Here is a 16,549-nt window from a genome sequence, read left to right as displayed (position 1 = left end):
GTGTGACATAGGTATTTCCATGTCTCGTTTTCCAGGCTGTTGTACTTTTGTCATCAACATTGCAGGCTTTTTAATCTTCATTTCTCATTGTAGGGTCATTATGTATGTGACGAATGTGTGCATGACCTTGTGTGGGGTCTGTGGAAATGGATTTGGGATTGGCCTACTATTGTGTGCCAACAGGTAATGAGGTTCTGCTCCATGAGGTAAAGGTATGATGGTGAAGGTGTCTCCTGTTTGTTGAAAGGTTATTGTTACTGCACAACTTCAGCCATGCAATTGTAGTTGCAATTGTCTGAGATCCTGATTTACCTGTGGGCAACTGTTGATCGTTTGTGGTTGCATGCATGCATATGGTATGGTACATGTATGGGCCACTTATGTGGAGTTTGTTGCTGGGGCCTACTTGATATTCTAGCAATGTTTTCTGATCAGAGCTATTGTTCAAGTGTTTTCATGGGCATGTGATGACCCTATTTCTCTTTGTATTTGCAGCATCAGCACTGGCAAGCAAAGGAGACGAGGCATAGCCGAGAGGGGAAGCATCTGGCCACAGGACCTCAGGCAAGACATCACTGACACAGAGGGACCATGGGGGAGACCGGCACATCTTCTTCATCATCGGATTCTTCCTCCAGTAGACACTCCCTAGTGGTATTGGACCTATCGGGTCATCCCCCTGTACCATCTTTGTCTGCCACCCCCCATTCTATCATCACCCTCCCTGTTGCTCCCCACCCAGTTGGCCGTGCCCACTCACCCAAGAGGGTGGACATCTCCTTTGCCGCAGGCCCCTCTGCCCCAGACCGTATTATGCCTGCTGCCCTCAATGAGGATGCTATTGACCTCCTGAGAAGTATCTCTGTGGGTCAGACAGCCAGTGTGAAGGCCATCCAGGGGTTGGCAAGTCAGCTACAACAGACCAATGCATTCCTGAAAGGCATTCATGATGCAAAGTCTGCCCTTCAGAGTTATTTTCAGGCTGTGGCTGCCACACTGATGGCAGCCAGTCACCACCCCACCTTCTGTCCCCCTATCAGCCCCCTTCCTCCCACTACAAATGCCTCCTTCACTTACCTACCCAAAACACGTAGACAGATCCACACGTAGCCACATCAACACACAAGAGCAGAACACACTAACACAAGCACCACAAAACACACCGGCATGCACACAAACAACCTCTATTCACAGACACAACAACAGTCACCACTTCCCCAGGCACTCCAACTGCCCAATCATTACACACACCACATCCAGCATACCCACTGACACGACACCAGCAGTCAGTGCCATACCCACTACACCCATCATACCCGCAGACCCCACCCCAACAGACCTCCACCACAAGCACCATACCTGCAGACACAACAGACACACATACATCCACAAAAAAAAAGAGAAGAGGGGGGACTCGAAAATTAACTGGTCCAGTGCACATTCTCCCAATGTACGATATAGAAATAATAAGTGCACTGTTCCAGAAGGTGGAGGGCATTCAAACCTCTGAACACAGGTACACACTCATTTGGAAGCAATAGCCCTCATGCATCATCATCGGGCTGTGCTCCGCGTCAGACTGGCACTGCAATGCCTGACGGGGTCCCACATGGGACCATCTAGCCATATAAAGGTTATTTATGTCTCAGTACCAAAAAATCTTAGGTTACTGAGAAAACAACTGGAGAGATGCAAAATGAAAAAATAAAATTGGCTCGGGTACCTCCTCAATATAAAATAAAAATGTTTAATAAACGAGAAAGGACCCAGTCAAGATTAAAAACACTGGAAAAGTGAAGGGGAATTGATGATCCCACACTATGCAAACCATACCTGCACAATTGGGATGGGGCCATCAGGAGCACTCAGGAAAGGAGGCTGCAATGGGACACATATCACTATGCACATGCCCCTCAAACAACCTTCTCTCAGGAAATGTCCATATATGTATCTCAGAGACAAACAATACTAGAGCCAAATGACATGCCTATATGCACAGTGTAGAAGGGGAAGTCAACAAAGCACATACAACTTCAACCGCAAGGGACATACAACTACAGGAACTAGCTGTAAGGTATACACAGCTAAATGAACACATACAAACAAAACAAAGGTAGCACACACTCCATGTCTGCACAAACAAAACTCAAGCTTACACACATCAGATGAATACATGATCCATACCAGGGGACAAGTCTAACACCATACATGCTCACATTGGACAACACAGGATAAAATACTTACCATAACAAACAGTGCACAATGCTATGACACCACGGTTGCATTTACACCCACATATCCATACAGTCAACATATACCATTGTCTTGGGGGACAACTGCATACAATGTCACATATTGCAAACAATAGCAAAAAGAACAACAAGCAGGCTGAAACACACACAGCAGTAGGCAGACAACACAAATTACTCAGGAACAACATAACAGCAGCAAGGGAATTGCAGGACAAATGTGTACCCAATAAAACAACAAATGTTTGAGTTTATTTAAACTAAATAAATCAGAACAAAGGCCATTAGTCAGTCCATTTTCCTGTGCATAATAGCACAGTATTGTGCCAAAACTTGACTCCTAACTGCCATGGAACCTCTACAGGAAGGGATATCAAGTGGGCAGGCAGACAACTCAGGGATCATCCTTTGAGGGGTCAGAATTGGGAGGGGGTTTTGGTCTTTGGTTTGGAGGGGAGTTTGGTCTTGGGTTTGGGAGGGGTGGTCTGCTTTTTGGGAAGGTTGGGCATCTTCTTGGGGGAAGAGGTATGGGTGATTGCAGGGGAGCAGGGTAGGTCATGGAGTGGAAGGGAGGGTATGGGAGGCGGGTGGATGCCTCCTGGGAGTGGTAGAGGGAACAGGGAAACCGTCAAAGTCAAATATAAAAACTTTCTTAGGGACACAGGGACGGTTGCAAAAAGGGGTTGGAATTTGGAGTTTGAGAGAGTGCTTGTCTGCTGTGTAGGTGTGAATGTTGTGGGTGGGTGCTTCTGGGAGGTATGCTTGTGTTTGGTGGGTATCTTTTGGGTGGGTGAGTAAGTGCATTTGTATGTCATGGGGCTGGGCAGTGGAGTTGCTAGGGGATAGAGTGATGGATATGTCTGTGGCTGTTCGGTTGGTAACAGTGGTATGCTGGACGTGGTGGATGTCTGTGCACTGTTCCAGAAGGTGGAGGGCATTCAAACCTCTCAACACAGGCACACATTTATTCGGAAGCAATAGACCTCATGCATCATCATTGGGCTGTGCTCCGCGTCAGACTGGCACTGCAATGTCTGACGGGGTCCTACATGGGACCATCTTGCCATATAAAGGTTATTTATGTCTCAGTACCAAAGAATTGTAGGTTACTAAGAAAACAGCTGGAGAGATGCAAAATGAGATGCAAAATGGTTTGCACAGTGAGTTTGGGACATTTATGTCTCTGACTATTGTGCATGCCATTGTTCTTCCATTGTGCTGTAGTGTGTGTGCTCATTGCAGGGCTGCTTAATGGGAGTGTTGTTTGTGTTCCATCCCACATCCATACATATGTGTGTTGAATGTGATAACAGTCCTTGGCATGTGTGCAAAGTGAAGGTGTGAGTTGTACTTGTATATGTGATGTTAGTGTGTTGTTGGTGTTGTGTGAGACAATGTTGTGTACCCTTCACTGTCCCTGTGCCTGAGATGGTCAGATGTGTATTTTTCTGTAGTGTTGCAGTGCAATGTGAGTGATCTTCCCAAAGGGGGTGAATTGCGCCTGTGAATGTGTCCATCTTTAGGTATGATTCCGACTGTGTACTTGGTGCCCATAGTGTTAGCCCCATTCCATGTGGACGATGCCACAACTATCTGTTTTAACGGTTGTTAACACAGGTAGGTGTGTGTACTTACAGTTGGTTGCACCCACTGTGGCATAGATTTTGGTCTCCTTCGAAGATCATCAGCAGTGGAAGGACATGTGTGATGGGCTCTATGGAGGCTGCTGGCATGTAAGACTGCATGCAGTTGAGTGTCTCCCTTTATTGTCACCATTTCAGCCTGCTGGGACGTGGCGATTGGACAGCCACGGTCACATAGGCGGTGTGCAACCTCATAATGTGTCCGGCAGAAATACAGGCTTCGCTGGCCTGTTTGAGCTGCCTCGTTACCATGGCAGTCCGTGCTGCTTGGCAGTGCTGGCAGAACTGCAGCGCCCTTTGCATCATAGGCCTGCATGACTCCAACCACAGGATTTCTAATACTGGTGGTGAGATATGTTGATCATATCATGAAAAAAGGGTTTAACCTCATGTGCTATTGTTCTGTAACGGAGTGTATAGATTCATGAATTTAGTATGATATAAAATTAATTGCATTAGAAAATTAAGCCTAATTCTTCATTTCTCAAATCTAATTTCGAATTCCCTCATTATACAAGAAAGATCCAAAAGTGTTATTCAATATATTTTCCCAGACATTATGTTGTAACAAAACTCACTATCCCACCACCAGATTTCAAACAATCTGAAAACATTCCATCTATTTTAAGAGACGTTCACTTTCTACTTTTTGAAGTCCAAAATTAATTTGAAACTGCCTGCATCACTCCCAAGGTGAGTCCTTGGATTTTCCCACCTATCTGGGAAGCAAACTCCACACTGCAGGAGAAAATGGAAACAACAAAGGTAAATCAATTCTACTCCCAGAAATCCATGACAAAAACATCAAAAACTCTCAACCAGGCTTTTTCCTGTCAAGCACCTAGGACATGATATAGCCTCACTGAAACACACAATCTTCAAACTTCGCAGCCACTCCTTAAGGCTATACAAACATACCTTTTCAGACCCCACCTGAAAATGGATAATTAGTGGATCTATCCATTCTCACTGTTGCAGTAATAACTTGTTATTGCTTTCTCTTTGCTTTGCATTTATTAGCTGATCTCTTGTGCGTAGTTCTGTGTATCTTATTGCTTTATGTGAAGTTCTCCACTACCCATGTGGTGAGGCCAGAGCTATATAAATACAAAAATAAATAATACAGAGAATGAGTATAATAACAATAATATTCTTGTAGGAATGGTATTTGTGCAGTTCATAGAGCGTATGCTTGTTCCTTTCATAATTCCTTTCAAAAATATATTTTTAGTTGCCCTTAACCAATTTTCTATGTATTTGAGCCTCCAAGAAGTATTTTATTTTACTAATTTCCTTATTTTTTCTCATTTATTGTATAGTAGCATTTTGCTTTACACCAATCTCGTATTACACAATAATGCTATAATTAACTTTCACTCTGATCCTGCTGTTCCTTGCTTCTTCCTTGACCTTTCACTTTTTCGACCCACCTCTACCAGATTTGTGCCTTCTGTTAGATCTGTCATCCTTGGTGTGGTTTTCCCCTGACCTTTTGCGTTGTGACCAGTTTTGCTGCCCTAGTTTTTGCTGGCTTTAGGATTCTGGGCAGTGCTTAAGTGCACTAGCCCTTTCCCTAAAACTTATCCACAATTGGCATATTTAATTTACTTACAAGTCCCTAGTAAAGTGCACTACATTTGCCCAGGGTCTGTAATTTAAATGCTACTGGTGGGCATGCAGCACTGATTGTGCCACCCACTTTGGGAGTCCTTCAAACATGGCTTAGGCCTGACATTTCAGAGCCTGTGGGTGCAGTGTTAAACTGCCATGTCTACTTGGCAAGTTAACCGTCTTGCCAGGCCCAAACCTTCCTTTATAAAACATATGTCACCCCTAAGGTAGGCCCTGGACAGCCCTAAAGGGAGGGTGCAGAATATTTGAAAAGTTGGCCATGTACTTTTAGGTTTTACATGTCCAGGTAGTGAAAAACTCTTAAATGTTTCACTACTGCAAGGCCTATATCTCTGATAGGTTAACAATGGGGTTGCCTCATTACATTTTATAAGTGTAATTTGCAAATGCGATCAGACAGATATTTTGAGCTTGGTATCTCTAGATTTACAATTTAAAAACACAACTAATGATGAAGTTGGATTTTAAGTTGCAAGTCTAAAAATCCCACTTTAGAAAGTTGGCATTTTCTTACTTTAAACATTCTCAATCAATAATTTGTAAAGCGCGCTACTCACAGGTAGGGTCTCAAAGCGCTGGGGTGGGTGCTACTGCTCTGCTCGAAGAGCCATGTTTTGAGGTGCTTTCTGAAGACTAGGAGGTCCTGAGTCTTGCGTAGGTTGGTGGGGATTCTGTGCCTCTGCCTGTCTCTGAATACACATCTGGGAGGGTGATAGTTGTGCCCTTGTGCTTTCCCTCTAGGCAGCCACACACAGATGGAGCATAGGCGTGCCTCATGCGCCATCCACATCCTAATGGGCTCTTAAAAACTTGATGGTTCATCCTTGGCAGGATTGGAGGGAGGAAATGACACTTACAACTGAATAGGCTGGATCCTGAGGCCTCACAAACTGCTGCATAACCCCCTATAGTGTGTCTGGAGTCAGGAAAGGAAGGGCAGGGACTTTGTGAATTTCAAAGGCCTCTCTTTGAAGTTTCCCCACTTCAAAGACACAACTGGGCATAGGTACTGGCCCCCACACACCATTAAATCAGCACACTTCTGGACCCAAAGACATTCTGCCATGAAGGACTGTGGTGCTGCTAAAGGGACTGTCACTCTGCTAGAACTCCGCTGAACTTTGCTCGACTACTGCTTTGCTACCCCTGCTGCCTGATGCCCTCCTTGCCTCTAAGTGAGAAGGACTGAACCTGAACTCATCCTCTGAACCAAAGTGATTCCAAGGCCTTGCTGGTTTGCCTCCTGTTTGGAAGTCTCAGGGACATCAAAGACTTCAATCACCTCTGCTACATTTTCTGGAGTCTGCCATCTATGAGATCTACCCTGCCAAGTGGTGCCAATCCTATCCTGAGCCCACAAAAGTTAGTGCTGCAGCTGTGTTCTATGAAAATTCACACATTGCTGTCACTGCGCTGATTGGAACTGCTGCATCTCAGATGAGGACTGAACATCACCGCTTGGGTGGCTCGGGATCGATGCATCACCTACAGCCTCGGCACATCACTTTCACAACAATGACGCATCGCCTGCAAAGGGGTTTAACGCCGCAGCACTGCTCAAGGATTGATGACTGTGTGGCTCAACTATGACGCATCCCTGACTGTGTGGATCAGAACTGACGCATCACCTCTGCATCATCTCCTAAGCTCCCACATTGGATACTCAACAGATACTCAACATCAACGCAACCCTTCAGACAAAGTGCTGTTTCAGCGGGACAAGGTTGGTCCCTGTAGCCAGCCCATGCTCCATCGCAGTAGGCCTGAACTTTTCGATTTACTGCAGTATACCATGACCAAATGGCCCCGGTTGGCGCTTTAAGCTTTTAAGCACTACAATAGCAGATATTAATCAAAAATTCATATCTCAACTTCTACTTATTGGATTTTTGTTGTTTTGGTCCTGTTTTGTTCATTAAACTAGGATCTATTTTTCTAAATTGGTGTAGATGGTTTTTGTGTGGTATTTTCACTGTTTTACTGTTCTAAGAGTTGCACAAACACACTGGTGGTCATTACAACCCTGGCGGTCAGTGTTAAAGCGGCGGTAAGACCGCTAACAGGCCGGCGGGAAAAAAAATGGAATTACGACCATGGCGGAAATCGTCAACAAAGACAGCCACTTTAATACTCCGACCGCCACGGCGGTACAAACAAACAGCATGGTAGGTCACCGCCAACAGACAGGCAGAGGACAATGTACCGCCCACAGAATTACAACCTACCAATCCGCCACCTTTTCCGGGGCGGATTCACCGCAAACAAAAACACGGCGGAAACAGGACTTTGAAGGGAAAACTCTCACCTCTGCACACTCCACGAGGAACCAGGATGCCATGGAACCAGAGCTCCACATTTTTCCAGCCTTTATCTTCTTGTTCCTCTTCCAGGAGCACAAACGCCGGCGGCGAAGACCACGGTGAGTACTGCACCTATGACACAGGGGTGGGGGAACGGAAAAAACAGTGACACACACACGCAACACGCAACACCCCCACCCTGACCCTCACCCATGACTGCACACACTAATACAGCATGATACATTACAGTTACACCCCCAAGCCCCCCGGAAGAATGCAAAGACAAAAGGAAATGAGGTGAACGATTGTGATATATTAAAATTCAGTAGTAAAATAATATACATACACTATTTACAAATATATACACCAAGAATATTAGTCCAAGGTATTCCACCCTTAATGTCCGTGGACCACTGGGCCCACAATGCATGGGCGAGGCCCACACAAGATACCCGAACAAGACGGAGAGAACACTGCAGGGCATCAGAAAGAAATAAAACAGGCACCTCAGGGGGAAGGGAAAGGGTGGGCACCTCAGCCGGTTGAGTGCACGACGCCAAATCCACGAGGGGGCCCCATGCCCACTGTCCAATCCTGGGGAGTGCAAAGCCACAGTCTCTCAAGTCTCTACAGTGGGTGGTTTGCCCACTGTTCAATCCTGGGGAGTGCAAAGCCACAGTCTCTCAAGTCTCTACAGTGGGTGGGTTGCCCACTGTTCAATCCTGGGGAGTGCAAAGCCACAGTCTCTCAAGTCTCTACAGTGGGTGGGTTGCCCACTGTCCAATCCTGGGGAGTGCAAAGCCACAGTCTCTCAAGTCTCTACAGTGGGTGGTTTGCCCTCTGTTCAATCCTGGGGAGTGCAAAGCCACAGTCTCTCAAGTCTCTACAGTGGGTGGTTTGCCCACTGTCCAATCCTGGGGAGTGCAAGGCCACAGTCTCTCAAGTCTCTACAGTGGGTGGGTTGCCCAATGTACCATCCTGGGGAGTGCAAAGCCACAGTCTCTCAAGTCTCTACAGTGGGTGGTTTGCCCACTGTCCAATCCTGGGGAGTGCAAAGCCACAGTCTCTCAAGTGGATAACAGTCTCCACTGGTTCTAGAGGGGGCCTTGTGCCCAGAGTGCTTCATCCTGCCAAGGACAGAGGTGGTGGATGTCTTTCTCCACTGGTTCTGGAGGGGGCTTTGTGCCCAGAGTGCTTCTTCCTGCCAAGGACAGAGGTAGTGGATGTCTTTCTCCACTGGTTCTGGAGGGGACTTTGTGCCCAGAGTGCTTCATCCTGCCAAGGACAGAGGTAGTGGATGTAAATCTCCACTGGTTCTAGAGGGGTCTTTGTGCCCAGAGTGCTTCATCCTGCTCGTGGTGGCCTCAGTAGCATCAGAGCTTTTGGCGCTCATGGTCCTGCGATGCTTGTGGCGGCGGTGTCTTTGGCAGCAGTGCTTGTGGCGTCGGTGTCCTTGGCAGTGGAGCTTGTTGCGGGGTGCCCTTGGCAGCGGTGCTTGTGGCGGCGGTGTCTTTGGCAGTGGAGCTTGTGGCGGCGGTATCCTTGGCAGTGGTGCTTGTGGCGACGGTGGCTTTGGCAGTGGTGCTTGTGGCGGCGTTATCTTTGGCAGCGGAGCTTGTTGTGGCGGTGTCCTTGGCAGCGGTTCAGCTGCTGGCGGTCCTGTCTGGGGCAACGGGGCTGCTGGCGGTCACCTCCTGGGCAGCGGGGCTGCTGCTGGTGGTCCTGTCTGGGCCAGCGGGGCTGCTGCTGGCCGGCTCCTGTCTTCTCCGCAGTGCTGATCTTCCCAGACATGCCGGGTTTCTTGTGCCCCTTCCCCACCTTGGAAGGTGTCACAGCTGACTCCACGCTCCCACCTGTACCCCTGGGAGCGGCTTTGGTAGCTGTTGCCTTCCCCCTCTCCCACCGGGCACTGGCCAACATTTGATGCTTGACAGTTGGGGGACTGTCCGTGCTCTGGCTCCTTGCCACACTTCACCATAGCTCCATCTTCCTAGCTATGGAGGTGTGCTGCACCTGTGATCCGAATAGCTGTGGCTCTACCCGGATGATTTCCTCCACCATGACCCTGAGCTCATCCTCAGAGAACCTGGGGTGTCTTTGCCGTGCCATGGGGTGGTATGGGTGATGTGTGGGTTGGTGTGTGTTGTGATGTGTGGGGTAATATTTAGTGGTGTGTTGTGTGAGATGCGTGGATGTTGTGTGAGTGATGGTGTTGAGTGCCTGTGGATGCTTGTTTGTAGATTGTGGTGTCTCTCTCTGTGCTTCTTTTGGAATTTTTGGTAGTAGGGGTTTGTGGGTGATGTGGGTGTGTGTTTTATATTGTATTGGGTGTGTGGGAGTGGTGTGTGTTTGTCTTTCAGGTGTGTGTATTTGGAATTGTCAAATGTGGTTGTGTTTTGTAAGAGTGTGTGTATTTTGAGTGCGGCGGTGTGTACCGCCAATGGAATACCGCGGTTGAAAGACGGCCGCGTGGATTGGTGGGTTGTGATAGTGTGGGCGTATTCCTGTTGGCGTGACGGTGGAGGTTTTGTTATCGCCAGTTTATCACTGCCCTTTGGTGTGGCGGACTTGTGTGGGTGTCTAAATTTTGGCGGATTCCGAGATGTGGGTCATAATGACCGTGGCGGAAATCCGCTGCCGCGGCGGTGTGTTGGCGGTCTTCTGCACGGCGGTAAGCGGCTTTTACTGCCAATGTTGTAATGACCACCATTGTCTCCTAAATTAAGCCTGCCTACTCTGTGCTAAGCTACCAGAGGGTGTGCACAGGTTAATTTAACTGAATTACCCTGACTAGGATTGTGGTTCCTGCGTAAACTGGGGGCATACCTCTGCCAACAAGAAACTGCAATTCTAACACCTTCTGTTGCTGAACTAATTTTTGTTGCCATAAGGTCTCTGTGCACCTTTTCCCTGCTAGCCAGTGGTAAAGTGATTGTGCTCTCCCCTTAAAACATGGTACAACTGATATCTATCTGTTTGATACATTTAAGTTACTGGTAACTGGTACTACATATTACCAGGGCCTTTAATTTAAATGCTACTAGTGGGCCTGCAATACTCATTGTGACAGCCAATAAAGTATCCTTTTTAAAAACATGTCTCAGGCCTGCAACTGCAGCCTGTAGTGCAATTTTTATCTGCCATTTCAAACAGGCAAAAACATTTTCCCAGGCCTAAAACTTTCTTTTTAATACCGATGTCACCCCTAAAGTAAGCCTGAAAGGCTCTTATTGCAGAGTACATTGAATTTAAAAAGTAGGACGTGAGTTTAAGTATTACATGTCCTGACAGTGAAAAACTCCTAAAATATTTTTACACTGTTGCAGGACCTATCTCTTCTGTTGGCTAACAGTAGGTTAGCTTATTACATTTAAAAAGTGCTATCCTTGGATTGGGGGCTGTAAAGAAATGGCTCTTTTTGCATGTTAACCCCCACATTTTTTAACTAATGCTGCTGTTTTTTTTTAACTATGAAAGTGCACTGAAGCTTCCTAACCAGACCTCAGTGCCAGTGTTCTAACCCCTTAGAAATTGCAGGTCGAATTGGCTACCCCCAGTTGGCAGAGGCTAACTTACGTATAAGTCCCTAATATATGGTACACAGGGTTGCCAGGGCCTGTAAGACAGAGTGTCCACCCAGGGCTGCAGCACAGATTGTGTCACCCTGTGTGTGAGAAAGTACAAATGGCTCCCAGCCTTCCACTGCAGACTGGAAGGGTAATAGTAACACTACTGACTCAACTTTGCCATTAAACCCAGCGGCAAAGCCCCCACATCCCTTAACAACATATGTAAGTCTTCCCTAAGGAAGGCTTGTTGAACCCAAGGCAACACTTCCAAATTGTTGTTTTGCTGTGGGAGAGCTAGTAGCCTTATTGGCTAACACAAGGTTACCGGATGACCCCTTAGCCTGGTTAACTTCTGATTGGGACCTCTTAGATGGGTACTGTAATATATTAAATTAATCATTAATCGTGGCATTAGGCCTGATTTGATGCCCAAGTCGAATTTAATGTCACTCTTAAGCAAATTAAATGTTTAGAAAGTTGTCAATCTATGACACAGATTGCCTAGTGGCCTCACAGGGTCATCAGACAGCTTTCTGCCCTCCTGGGTAGTAGTGTAAACAACTCCCATGCTTAGGAGCAATAGCAGCCTGCTACAGGGTGACACCTCCCCTTCACAGGAAGCCACTCAGGCTTCAAAGGCAAAGCTGACTTCGGTCGGCAAATGGTGATCACACTCTTGAGTGGATGCCCTTTATTCAGGTAGACAGGCTAGAAACAGGGACAGAGAGGGGAGACAAGTGCCCAAGTCAGTTTTCCTGTGGATGTATAGCCCACAGGCAGCCACACCTCTAGGGTGGGCTACCAAGCTCCTTACATCCAAGGAAAGGTTCAGACAACTTGGGAGTGGGCACAGTAGTTCACTCTGGGATTGGTAGATGTTCGAAAGTCATAACCCAAAAGGAAACGACCTGGTAACCCATTGGCTAAAGACCACATCATCCCCCCAAGGCAATTTCTGGGCATAAGTATGGCACCCCTAACCCAACTCAGCAAGTCAGTAGCCCCTCCAGAAGAATCACTGTTGACCGCCACGCCAAGAGACTGATCCTTGATGGCCAAAAGTTGCACCCCAGTCAGCCGGACCGGGCAGTGCCATCTGAGTCCAGATTGGTTGCCCAGTGGGTTACAGGCCTCCACCAAGAGACAACCCTGGGACCACTGTGACAGACATAAGTAGCCCTGCTGGAGCTGACCTTCTACTGTCTCAAAGGGGACTTCGAGGGACCCTGACCTCTGTGGCCAAAGTTACCCCACCTGACAATGACTGCAAAGGCACCCCCATCAACCGTACAATATCAAGAGCATCCTTGGGCATATTTAGGGGATCATTACAACCCTGGCGGATAGCGGAGAACCGGCGGTAAGACCGCCAACAGGCTGGCGGTCTTACCTTGGTGAATTATGACCATGGCAGTTACCGCCATGGTCATCCGCCAGTTCTCCGTCCCGCCCGCCAGGGCAGAAACGACCACCGGGCTGGAGACCTGGGTCCCCAGCCCTGCGGCCGTCAGTATACCGCCGGCAGTATTTGGACCCGGCTTACCGCTGTGGATTTCCAGCGGTTTGAACCGCCATGAAATCCATGGCAGTAAGCACTATCAGTGCCAGGGAATTCCTTCCCTGGCACTGATAGGGGTCTCCCCCACCCCCACCCCGACTCCCTCCCCTACACCGCCCACCATCCCTGCCACCCCCCAAAGGTGGCAGGGACCCCCTCCCCACCCCGACCCCCAACGTAACATTACTCACACACACCCGACACGCATGCAGGCACCACCAACACACACACCCGACATACATGCCCACAGCCACACACACAGTCAGGCACGCACACCCACATTCAAACATACACGCACACATCCATACAGACATACCCACAGACATACACGCACTCATTCCCATACACCCAACACCCCCGCAAGCATACACGCACTCACACACCCCCTCTACATACACACACGCACACCCCCATGCACCCACACAACACACAACACCCCCCACCCCCCTCCCCTAACGGACGATCCACTTACCTGGTCCGTCGATCCTCCGGGAGGGGACGGGAGCCATGGGGGCAGCTCCGTCGACACCGCCACGGCAACAGAACACCGCCACGGCGAATCACAGGATGTGATTCGCTGGGCAGTGTTCTGTTTGCGTGGCGGTAGAGGTGGAGCAACCTCCACTTCCCCGCCGCCCGCAAGAATGGCTGTTGGCTGCTCTCCGTCGGAATAACGACGGAGAGCAGCCAACAGTCATAATACGCCGAGCAGCAATGGCGGTCCCTCAGCGGTCTTGCAAAAAGACCGCCGAGGTCGTAATGACCCCCTTAGTCTCCAGCATCCATAGCATCAGGACCATTCAATTGAAGTCTATTGCAGTAGTGTGGTAAAGTTAGGCACTAGACTGGAAAGTGCTTTGGTGGCCAGGTAACTGTCCAAATACTACTTCTGGGCCCCCAGAGCTCCATCCGTTCAAATTTGGTCACCCAAGTAAAACCGGATTAGTTGAACTCAACTCTTACAAACTTTTCAAATGTTTATAAACTGTAAGGTTACCAATGCTTGTTTGCAGTTAAACGGTAATGTAAGATTTATTTAAACTGCAACTGTAACCACCTGGACTTGCAACTAGGCCTGCCTTAGCCCTGCTGGTCTCTGCTCCCCAAGAGGTGCCACTCCGGTCCCTTGGATGGCATCAGTCTGATCACCTACCAAGAAATAAAAATGAACTCCTGGAGTTTGGGCTCTTCATGACCGTGAAGAGGGCCCTTTGCGCTGATCCTCTGTGGACCACAACAGCTACCAATGTGAAACTCTGGTGAAGACCTGCTCTTCACGCTACAGCAACTGCCAGCAACATCAGATCCGCAGCTTGTGCTAAAGCATAGACAGCCTGCAGTGACCACCAAATACAAAGTTCCAGCAAATATTGTTCACAAAGTTCAATCAGTTTTTCACTCTACAACGATGGCCTGTGCCACCTAGCCTGCTCTTCTTGCTACAGCAATGACTACCTGCTATACTCCCCCTGTTCCTCACAGACTCCTCCTTCACAAATGGAATTCTTTGCTCGGGACATTAATAAGGCAGGTTTTTCAGTTGGACTCATCAGATCGCTGTATCTGACCTGCGCTCCATCATGGATGACCTAAACTTGTGATTTTTTCCCGGTCTAACACAACCAGATGACTGCGAGTGGCACTTTGTGCGTTTTGACTTTATATGTACTCAAAGACATTAGCACTGAAATCTTTGTTCTACTGATTTCTATTTGTCATTCTAGTATCATTTTATTTATTAAAATGTATAGTATTTTTCTAAATTGTTTTAGGATTTTTTTTAGTTCTGTTTTTGCTTTAATACTGTTTGTGTGCTGCAAAAATTATTTACTAATTGCCTCTAAGTAAAGCTGGACTGCTTTGTGCCAGGCTACCAGAAGGTTAAGCACAGGTTAAGTTAGAGACTCTCTGTGGTTCTACCTTACAAGGACTGTAGTTGTTTCCAGAGAGGGGCTTTTATTCCCCTTAACCAATAACCCCGTTTCTTACATTTCCTTTCTCTTGACTTGTTTTACTATTATTTACTATTCATTTCTATTTTGATAACATTATCTACTAATTATCATTTTAATTCTTTCCACTATATTTCATTGTTCATTATATGTATTGTAATCCTATTTAATTATTCATAGTTAGAGTTTGTAATATTTAATTGCTGTTTATTTACTTCAATGTTAATATTAATTTAATGACTTTGTGGATGATATCAACGTCTAATAAAATTTTGAAAAATAGGGGGCCTAACTATACTGTTTCAAACCTGTGGATCTGATATGTCATTCTGTGTTGGCAATGAAGCATAATAGCATCCTTCTAAGGAAGGTGAAGCCTTATCCCACTGGGTCTGCAGGCAATGGCTCACTCCTTTCATAAACTGCTGATCGGCCAAACTCCATTTAAATAATGGTCAGTACAGTGCTAGTTTTCCTTACTATATAACTTGTAAATAATCTAGCTTGTAGCATAGTAGCATGTGAACTACATTAGGGATAATGTCGCCCGTGTTGAATATTATGAAGATGATGCAAGTCACCGAGGTGTTCCATAACCATAAGGTCATGGAACTCTGAGGTGACTGGCAATATTATTTTCATAAACTCTAGGGGGTGCTTTATCCCTTATAATTCACTGTCACATCATCACCTTTCCCACAGACCACTTAAAACCTTGGTGTGGAGCTATTTCGTATGAAAGAGTGATCATGTTTGCATACACGAATAAGAATACAACTTCTAGTGCAATAGTAACCATATCAAAAACCTATTAGATATTTGTGGCAAACAGATATGTAGAAACAATTCAATAAAAAGTCCGTTTTTTGAGACGCTGCAATAACTGAATGAGTAGAAACATGCAGAAAGATTCTAGCTTTGGTCTATCTAGAGTGCAAAAAAAGAAACATGTTCCTTCTGCTTGTCATTGTAGAGCATTTTAAAAACAGCAAAGGAAAAAAAAAACAACGTCCAGCTTTCCTTGCTTTAAACAGCTGGTTAAATTATTCTCTTGCCTTGACCTGCCTTTCACCCAAGCTCCTGGCTCTGGCAGCAAATATTGTGATGTGAGACAATTCTGAAGGTCTCATCTCTTTTTTTCTATCATACTCTCATAATTGTGTAACATGATTTCACCACCAGCAAGCCATACTTTTAAAATATTTGCATTTGTTACAACTCTTTCGTTGATTGTGGTCTAAAATTTTTGTACACAATAACACAAAAGCGTTATTTAAAAGACATTTATGCTGAGTATCTCGACAAAATATAACAAATAAAGTATAGCATAATGAATGTTTTAGCTGCAGTTGAATTTCTGCAGCTGGACGTTACACTAACCCGGAAAAGTTAAATTGTTCTAGCATTGTTTGAATTATTGTAAATGTTGTTTTAAAAGAGTAATTTTCACGCTTTCTTTTTTATATGCTTTCAGGCCTGACTAAACATGAGGGCAAATCGCCCAATGTGCAAAAATGTTGATTTCGTTTTGTGTTAGTCAAGTGGCACACAAAAAACAGCCAATTAGCATAATAATCATCTGGATTAAATGTCACAACAATGGATGCGAGGGTAAAATCAAGCCCCTAGAGCCTGGCATGACAGAA

The sequence above is a fragment of the Pleurodeles waltl genome, chromosome 1_2 (genome assembly GCF_031143425.1).
Source record: "Pleurodeles waltl isolate 20211129_DDA chromosome 1_2, aPleWal1.hap1.20221129, whole genome shotgun sequence".
In the NCBI taxonomy this organism is placed as follows: Eukaryota; Metazoa; Chordata; class Amphibia; order Caudata; family Salamandridae; genus Pleurodeles; species Pleurodeles waltl.
This window is presented reverse-complemented; position numbering follows the sequence as displayed.